The sequence below is a fragment of the Brassica oleracea genome, chromosome C1, assembly GCF_000695525.1.
Source record: "Brassica oleracea var. oleracea cultivar TO1000 chromosome C1, BOL, whole genome shotgun sequence".
In the NCBI taxonomy this organism is placed as follows: Eukaryota; Viridiplantae; Streptophyta; class Magnoliopsida; order Brassicales; family Brassicaceae; genus Brassica; species Brassica oleracea.
Window position 1 is genome coordinate 13,888,413 of NC_027748.1, and position 9,845 is coordinate 13,898,257.

The 9,845-nt window shown below is 34.4% G+C and overlaps 1 long non-coding RNA gene and 1 pseudogene across 1 annotated transcript; both read right to left on the reverse strand.

Annotated features, from left to right (window-relative positions):
* Window positions 1-4,389: 4,389 nt before the first annotated feature.
* LOC106332282 overlaps window positions 4,390-9,845 on the reverse strand; it is a 28,104-nt pseudogene continuing 22,648 nt past the window's right edge.
* On the reverse strand, window positions 9,387-9,845 carry LOC106300555. The gene is made up of 2 exons (XR_001262033.1): window positions 9,774-9,845; window positions 9,387-9,687 (listed from the first exon to the last, which is right to left on the reverse strand). It is a non-coding gene; the product is annotated as an uncharacterized LOC106300555 (long non-coding RNA).

The window sequence follows — 9,845 nt, forward strand, 5'->3', positions numbered from 1 at the left end:
GGGGGGGTGGGGGTGGATGTTTTAGACATAAAATACTCAAATCATGTTGAATCCATGATTACTTTCCATAAAAGTAACCAATTCAAACCATATCTAATGGGTATTTTGGTTATTTTTAATTATTTTGGATAAGTTTGAATATAAAAAACCCAGACCACATGTAACGAGTATAATGAAGTTTCTGGTTCTTTTAGGGCATCTGAAGCCCACTCTATTTTTCACTTTAAAATAGAGTTTAAAGTACAAAAGTTCCAATGATACTCTATTTCTCACACTCTAATAGAGTGAGAAATAGGTTTATTCCAAATATAGAGTAATTTTTTTTTTTCTTCATCACTCTATTTTATACTCCAAAATAGAGTACTATTGGAGCAAACTCAAATTTTATTATAGAGTTACTCTATTTTAGAGTAAAAAATAGAATAAGCAATTGGAGATGGTCTTACACAAGTACCGTAACCACCCAGATCGGGAGGTCCCGACTCGAACCCAACCCGACTCGAACCCAACCCGACTTTTTTATAATATCCAATAACACTTTTTAAACCCCTAAAAACCAATATCCTATAAAAATGACCGTACGCAAGTGCATCGGTTTCTGAAACTTTCACAGCCTCAAAAAATGATAACTGTCAAAAGTGTTTTAGAACAACTGCTTTTTTGAATTTGATATTATTGGAAGAGTTGCTTCATTAATGGACTGGTCGCCCTTCCTTCACTTAAAACCATTTTGTAGTAAGTTGCTTTTCTCTGATTATATAAGATTGGGATCTCCTCCAATAAAAAAATAGACAAATAAAAGCGTGATCTGAGTAGGCATGTTATAGACGGTAAGTAGGTCGATAGCCGCCCTGTTCCCGTTGATACATGGAATGTGTTCTCTATCCGTTCTGTCCCGCCTCGTCTAGATCCCTGCAGCTAATGTGGAGAAGGTGAGCTCCCTCCGAAAGTGTAGATCACGAGTGGCGTAAGTAGGTCGATAGCCGCCCTGTTCCCGTTGATACATGGGATGTGTTCTCTATCCGTTCTGTCCCGCCTCGTCTAGATCCCTGCAGCTAATGTGGAGAAGGTGAGCTCCCTCCGAAAGTGTAGATCGCGAGTGGTCTATTGGGGGTGGGCCCCGGAGTGATCGGCTAAGGTACGTGAGCTCTTCTTCTGTCATTACTAAATCTCTCCTCTCTTCGTTCGATGTTTGGGAAGTACTCCCGTTTGCTTCCCCCCGGTCATTACCGGGTACCCTTCCACAGTCCAACTGAGCAAATTAGGAAAACTTATTCGAAAGAACTCGACTAAAAGGAATTCATTGGACTTTCCGATACAGCAACTCAAAAGGAACAGCCGTCCTTACCGGTGAAGCCTACTGTCTGACTCTTAGCCTAGGTACTTAGATCAGACTGAGCGAAACTCTGCAGCTGCTTAGTCAAGTTCTGCTACTGACTCTCTTTCAGTTGAGGTGCGTGTTCACCATGGTCTGCAGTTTCAGGGTATCTAATCATGCAAACAATTAGGGATTAATCTTTGACATTGGCTTATGTGTTGTAATAATGTGGACTTACTATGTAGCAGCTTAAGATTGGAAGGAACACAACCAACTAATGAGCATTAGGTTTGCAAACAATCCATTGCAACCTCTCAGCATACTCATTGTTCTTAAAGGAACCTTCAGTATCAACTACATGTCTACTACCAGAGAGACTTGTGTAGCAGTAAAAGGAAACCTTTTCTACTCTTTAGCAGGACGTTCACTCGTACTGCTCTTCGCCTTCTCGGTGAGGGTAACTTTTCTTTCACATGTTACAAGAATTTACTGCATCTGAAAAAATATAATTAATCATACCATTTTGAGTACCTCATCCTTAATGGTTTGTTTCTTCCATCTCTTTTTACAGTGTTTCTTTTTGAGGGACAAAAACAACACAACTAACTAAATTCTCTGATCACTGGAAACTGAAAAGCATATAATTTACATTCATACGGCGTACTTTATATTACTAAGAGATTATGTTCGTACTTTCTTTTTGCTAATTAGTTCTGTTCGTGTTTCCTTTTTTGATCAAAATTGTGTTCGTATATATAAATTACTGATTTGATATATCATAAAGATCAGGTTCTCATAGAAACGTACCATTGGAGTCTCTCTACTTTTTTTAAAGTCAAAACTTCTCCACTTCAATGCACATGCTTCTGGACCATACTCTTGAGTAATTGTTTATTTTCCCTCTTGAAAATCCTTTACTCTGGACAGGTGAAAAAAAAAATATTTTTTTTTGTTTGACCTTCGTTTCATGATTCATGATTCTCATATGTTTCGATAATAATTTACATATAGTATTAGTTGAAACGCAACATAAAAATATCGTCATGTTCAAAAAAAAAAATATAAAAATATCGTCAACGTAACCTAACAATTATAAGTGGAAGATATGAAACAAAAAATACCACACTATATAGAATTGACGGAAAAAGTTGAAGAGGTACTATACTACATATAGAAAATTTGTATACAATCAAGAAATCTATATGCAGAATTGCAGACAAAATCAATCCCTTAAGAATCAACAAGAAATATGAAAAACAACAATTTAAAGGAAAATGGCCATTTTTCTTTTATTGTTGACAAATGGTAAAAACACCACCTACACAATTTGCTTCTTTTTTTTTTTTTTAAACGAACAGAAACAGACAGCAAACCCTCTTCTTCAAATGCATCACAAGCCTTCTTTTCATCGATCCTTCCCACCACCATACAACTATAGTTTCTCCGGAGATCCAACGGTCGTCTCATCACAGCCGTGTTTTCTCGGCCACCACCATCACGTGAGTAATCCGAGACAAACCGGCAGCGTTCACGTGTCGCCGTTGAAGTATTAATTGTGAAGCTACGAAGGAGACCGGTGCTTGGTGCTTCCCAGATTTGACTCTCAGATCAATTGTACTGGCAAAACATCAAATGCCAGTTAACAAAAATATAGAAAAGCACAACAGAATCGAGTAGAAAGACGTTTTAATTAACTGCAGTAAAAAGACACGGGAAAATACCAATTTTAGAGACAAAATAAGTCGAAATCTATAAGTAATCTGAGAACATAGATTTGTACTTCGGACAATAAGAAGACGTGATTCACTCCATCTCCTCCAACGCAGTCACAAATATTTTTTTTTGTAAAATCTTGTTCCTTAAAATAAAACAACAAACACTGGATTGAAACATATCTGTGAAATCAGATAAAAAAATTCCAAAGACAATAACATGTACGAAAGAAGAACAACAATGGTGATGAACTGTATGAGAGGAAAATTCATACATGGATGACGATGATGGAATATATAAAGGGATGAGACTGATGATAGAATATGTAAACGGATAATCAATATGAAACTTCCTGAATTATATAGCCGACTCCAAAAAGCTGTAATTGTTGAGACACGTAGAAACCGAAAGGAAGCAATTGTGATGTCCATTGCAAAGAGGCGGAAGTAGAAGGGGCGCGTCGTTCAAAAAATCTTTGGTTGGAGACGTATTTTGTTGAAAGAGAATAAGAGATTGATGACGTCAAATCTTGTAAATGAGAGATGATCTTCTCCGTTAGATTACAAAGTATTGATAAACTCAACTGTTAGATTATAATTTTATTTTTCTATAAAAAAATGCTGATGTCATAGAAGAACAAAATTAGGTTTGCTATTATATATAGATTTTTTATAATGAAAACGTTTTTTTTTGGTCCTTTAAAATTTTATATTTTGGTCTCCAAGAATATCTCATAAGAAAAAGGAAAACTTTTCAAGTATCTCAGCTAGATGCCAAATTTATTCAATCTTTGCATTAGTTTCTTTTTTTTTTTATTGTTTTCTCTGCAAATACCATATAAATAAATAAAATGTGTGGCTGAGTTTAACATCATATGAACGAGAGTAGAAAGCATCATTATATTTTCTCAAGGTAATATTTCTTGGGTTCTCGACGATGAGAAGGAGCAAACTTGGTTGGATACTTTTGTTTTGTCCCATACATTGTGGGATCAACAACTAAATTTTTCAGGAATCACTGATGCTGGGGTCTGGGGAACTGGTTTTTGCACCAAGTCCGTTTTCTGATTACTTCGAAGTTTTCTATTTCTATATAAAGGAAAAGACAATGAGAAGAAGAGTTAAGCTTGAAGTAGTCACATTCGATAAGGAGTTTAGATGTCGTAGAAAACATCATTGTTATGTATCAGTCTCATGTGACCATGTTGATAATATTTATATGTATTAATTTAAATTATATGTTGTTGTAATCAACCTTTTGTCATTTTATCTCTTTCTTAACATTATGTTTAATCAACCTTTTATTTAATTCTGAAAAACCTCGCATGAGTTTAGCTATGAAGTTCAAAAACAGTTAAGCTATAAACGATATATATATTTAGATATAACACCTTCAACGCGCCTCCACGGAGAATAAGAAGATTGTGGACGCTCCAATGTATACACACTATGCTCAGAAACTAAGTTGCTCCCTGGTTGTGTGACCATACGCAAGACTTTTTACTTATCACTGCTTGGATCATACCCAAAATGCATGTAACATTTCATTGTACCATGGTCAAACACATGATCCTCGGGTAAGTTTATGACTTGTCTTGTAGTTGGATTACATACCATGTATTGATGTTGATGAGAACAACCTATAAAGCCACGGACAGATGGACTGTGGATTGTGTAATCACCAGGAGAGGTTTTTGATACCGTCATATCATGTTTGGAGGCCATTGATGATCCATCATTTGATACTTGAGAAGTATGAGGCGACGGAAAAGGCTCAGTCGAAGGGATCTTACAGGTTTTCAAAGATTTTGCAGGCATGTCTGGTTTGAAGATAAGTCTGGAAAAAATCTACATTATTTTTGGCAGGAATTTGTGAAGATAGAGAAGCAATTCTTGCTTAGTTTCCCTTTGAGGTGGGCACTTTACCAGTGAGATATCTTGTGTTACCGCCACTGACAAAACATATGACATCGTCTGACTATGCTCCATTGATAGAGAGAGTCAGGAAACGCATATCGACATGGACAGCCAGACATCTCTCTCTCGCTGGTTGTCTCCAATTAATAAGCTCGGTGATTTATAGTATCACCAACTTCTGGATGTCGGTTTACAGATTACCAAAGCAATGCCTTAAGGAGATAGATCAACTGTGCTCTGCCTTCTTATGGTAGGGACCAGCTATGAGTTCAAAGAAAGACAAAATATCTTGGGAGAATGTTTGCAAGCCAAAGGAGGAAGGGGGTCTGGGCTTGAGATCACTTACGGAGACTAACAAGGTTTCATGTCTAAAGATAATTTGGTGTATCCTGTCTCAGTCTACGCTTTGGGTTAAATGGGTTAAGAGATACCTCATACGCAAAGGATCTTTCTGGAGTGTCAAGGAATCTAGGTCACTTGGTTCTTGGATGTGGAGGAAGCTACTGAATATCGTGTTCTCGCCAGATCCTTTACAAAAGTCGAAATAAGAAGTGGGGCTGCTACTTCTTTTTGGTTTGATGAGTGGTCCTCTTTGGGGAGGTTAATAGAGATCACAAATGCTCGAGGTTGCATCTCGCTTGGAGTCGATCTCAATGCTACAGTGGAGTTTGCAGTTCAGAATTATCGGAGTCATCGCCATAGAGCAGAGCACCTGATGGCCACTGATGCAGAGATCATACGGCTGAGAATGCAGGGGCTTACAGCAGAGGATGATGTTCAAAGGCTATTAAAAAGACAATTAAAACTGTTTCTACGTTTATTTTAGATTTCTTTTTAAAATTCCTAAATTTAAAGATTAGATTTAAAAATTTTAATGTTGACAAAAAAGATTTAGAATTTTTACAATTTTAAAAATTTAGATTTGAAAATTATATCTAGTGGATGTATGGTTTATATATGTTTGATGTTAGGAATTAGGGTATAAAGTTTAATTGAGGAATTAAAGTTTGGAAGTTTGGAAGTTACATATAATAAATTTCTTTTGGTTTTAACGTGTATGTTTTAGTATTAAAATTTTAGAACTATCAAATATGAAATCTAGGATTTACCACACTTTTTAGCCATTGATTCTTTTTGATCTGAAAGGCCTAAAATCATTCTCCCTCTTTCTTTACTCCCAATAGATCTGAGATCTACTATTCTTCTATCTTTTTTTTTCTACGTTCTCATTCTCTTCTTCTTCTTCTTCTTCTTATCAGGAAGACGGCGAGCAAGCTCCGTGGAGAAGAAGACCACGAAGACGGCGAGCGACTAAGAAGGTGGCTGGATGCAACGACGAGTACGCCTCATCTCTGAAGCTTGACTCTCAAATCCCACAGCGAAGAAGAAGAATCAAGGCGGATGTGAAGAACATAGAAGAGACAGCGACGAAGGTGGTGGTGGGGCTGTAAATAAATTTAAATAATAAAGAAATCTTAAATATTTAAATCAATTTTAATTTTTAATTTTGTTTTGATTTTAAAATAATTAAAATAAAAATAATTATAAAATTACCAAATTTAATATTAATAATAGCAAAAAACATATCCTATTAAAGAATATTTAATTGCATACCAAAAAACGTTATAATATATAACAATAAGATAGCACTTCAAAAAACCGTTATCTAATGTGTCTAACCTACTATCACAGGCGATGATACATCGCTTCATAAACCGCTATCGTATTGTTAGATAGCGTTTTTCGTCCGCTATTTAAACACATTTTTCTTGTAGTGAGGGACTGAGTCTAAGCTATTTGTGACGGTTGTGATCGCTCCTTTGTTGTTGTTGTCTTCTCTTTCCTTTGTCTTCATGGTGACAAAGGCAAGCTCAGACCTAAGAACATACAACTTTTTAGGGCACATCCAAAAAACATGTAATATATAGAGTAATACTTATAGAAATGTAATTCAAATAACAGAAGAGCTGTTTGGCGAAAAAAATTGTAATTTCAAATGATACAAACTTGAATTTGATCCTCCAAAAAAAAGTTACCTCAAAAAATTTAGAAATTTCTTGATGATGCTTTCTACTCTCGTTCACATGTAATTATTTTGGTTTATAGTATTAAACTCAGCCACACCTTTTATAATAGAGAACAAACACAATAGATATGCCTCCACAACTCTGAGAATTACTATCAAATAGAGCATTGGCTCGAAGACTACATTTTACAGGGGTGGAATCGTTATCCAAATAATAGAGTTTCTTAATAGGATCAGGATAACAAAATATGGTATAGAGCAAATCAAACTAGGAGCTAGACTAAAATGCAGATAGCAAATTGAACACCAAACAATATTTTTATGTTTTACGCATATTAAGAACTTACGAAAATCTGATGATAAATACATTATTTTTTTATAATTAACTAGGGTTGATCCGCGCTACGCGCGGGATGTATTGTTTTTTGAAGATATAAAACTTTTGTAACATTTTTGTATATTCATTTGGTTGGCTGTGTGATACATTCGATTAGTCTTGTCTGCACCAGCCTATTGTGTTACTCGTATATTTGCACTTTAGTACTTTTTAGAATATTTACTTAGACATCTAATTTGGTTTTGAAACATCAAATATAGCAATCAATCCATATATTAATTTCTGTTAAAACTTGTGGCAAATATTTTCGATACAGCGCAGAATGCAAGGAACAATGATGTGCATTGTTGCTGCATTTTATGGTCGAGACGAAAAAGTCATCTCAAAAGATGGTTATGAATTTATAGACTTGCTTGAAACAGAAGCAAAGCTTGGAGTTGTTATCCATGTCAATGACATGGCAGCTTATTGATGGTTTCAGCTTCTGCATGTTTTTTTGGTACAGAAGACGACATTAAACCGTCGTAGTGTCTCTCGTTGTTATTCAAGCAGCAGAGATTATATTTTGTTAATTTTAACTGCGGTTTATTTATGGTTTGAGCTTCCGCATGTTTTTTTTGGTATAGAAGACGACATTAAATCGTCGTAGTGTCTCTCATTGTTACTCAAGCAGCAGAGATTATATTTTGTTAATTTTAACTGCGGTTTATTTATGGTTTGAGCTTCCGCATGTTTTTTTTGGTATAGAAGACGACATTAAATCGTCGTAGTGTCTCTCATTGTTACTCAAGCAGCAGAGATTATATTTTGTTAATTTTAACTGCGGTTTATTTATGGTTTGAGCTTCCGCATGTTTTTTTTGGTATAGAAGACGACATTAAATCGTCGTAGTGTCTCTCATTGTTACTCAAGCAGCAGAGATTATATTTTGTTAATTTTAACTGCGGTTTATTTATGGTTTGAGCTTCCGCATGTTTTTTTTGGTATAGAAGACGACATTAAATCGTCGTAGTGTCTCTCATTGTTACTCAAGCAGCAGAGATTATATTTTGTTAATTTTAACTTTATTTATATTTGATGTGTGTAAATTTTTATTTTGCTGTCAAACATATTCTCTAACTTGTACTATTTTAACTATTATCATATCTTTTTGTTATCTTTTTTTTTTAAAAAAAAATTCAAACACATCTAAATCTTTTAATACGTATGACCATTTTCTTTACACTGTAATTTAAATGGGACTAATGTGTATATAATGTAATCTTATTTGGATGTGAAGATATTTTAATATGTTTGATGTGTTGATATAATTTGATTTATTTATTGTTTCATATTTTTTTAGTTATAGCATATCTTATTTCTTATGTGTAATTATTAAAAAAAATAATTACAGTCACGTGTGCAAGTGAGCAAACAATAAAAACCATGTTAAATTTTAATGAACATTCAATTTTTTGTTGTTTTCAAATTAAATATAATATTAGTTTTTACAAATAATGTTTACTCTTATTAGATATCATATACTTTCTATATGATCTATGCACTGATACTTTTATTTATATATATATATTCCTTTACAATGTGATACATACATCTATATTAGTTTGGTTGTAAAGCAGGTATATACACTGTTTGGTAAAATTGATTGACCCCAAAGAAAGAAAGATTCAACTTCTCAGCAACACGATCAAGAGCACCATGCACTTTATGAGATGCGAACGGCACTTTATGCAATTTAAAGAATTTTTTTCCTAAAACCATTTTTGTCACCATCACCTTTCAGAAAATGAATAATTATGGTGACTAAATTTATGACAGATGTGTCTTAAAGCTAAAAAACCAAGAAAATTTGTAAGATATCTATTCACAAACATACCATCACTTGCAGCTCAGAAATTAGGTCCACCGCTACGATACATGACATCAACCCAGTTGCATATCTTTTTTTTTTTTTGAATAATATGCAAAATGTATTCAAGAAAATGCTTTTGTATACACCATGTGTAACTTGTTTTTTTTTGTTTAAACTAAAACCTTATCTAAAAGAGAACCTTACACCCAACATAGAATATGAAATTTATGCTTGTGAAGCAAACTATAGCTGCAAAAGAGCTCCATGGTTTTGACTCCCCATTGCTAAGATAGACAGGCAATTGTTCTTGTTGACAAAAAGAAAAAAGAAAAAAAAAACAGGCAATTGTTCTTGACTTGGTGTTCTATACACTGGCAATTTGCGTATCTATATATAAGACGGTTTATAAAATTATATATTAAGTGTATATGGTGAGTCTTCCCTTTAGTCTTTTTCTTACGTCAAATTAGGATCTGGATGGCCATGTCCAAAATCTTCTAGAGGAACTCCACTGGAAATTGAATCCTACAAAACTTTCCAACATCAATCATCTGAAATCTTCGGAGGTTCGAAAACTGAATGTAATATACATCTTAGTGACCAAGACATACTAGTTTGGCTCCAAGATAATCGACAAAATTTGGTCTCGCATAAGAACCAGTAACAGCATGCATGGCAACAAA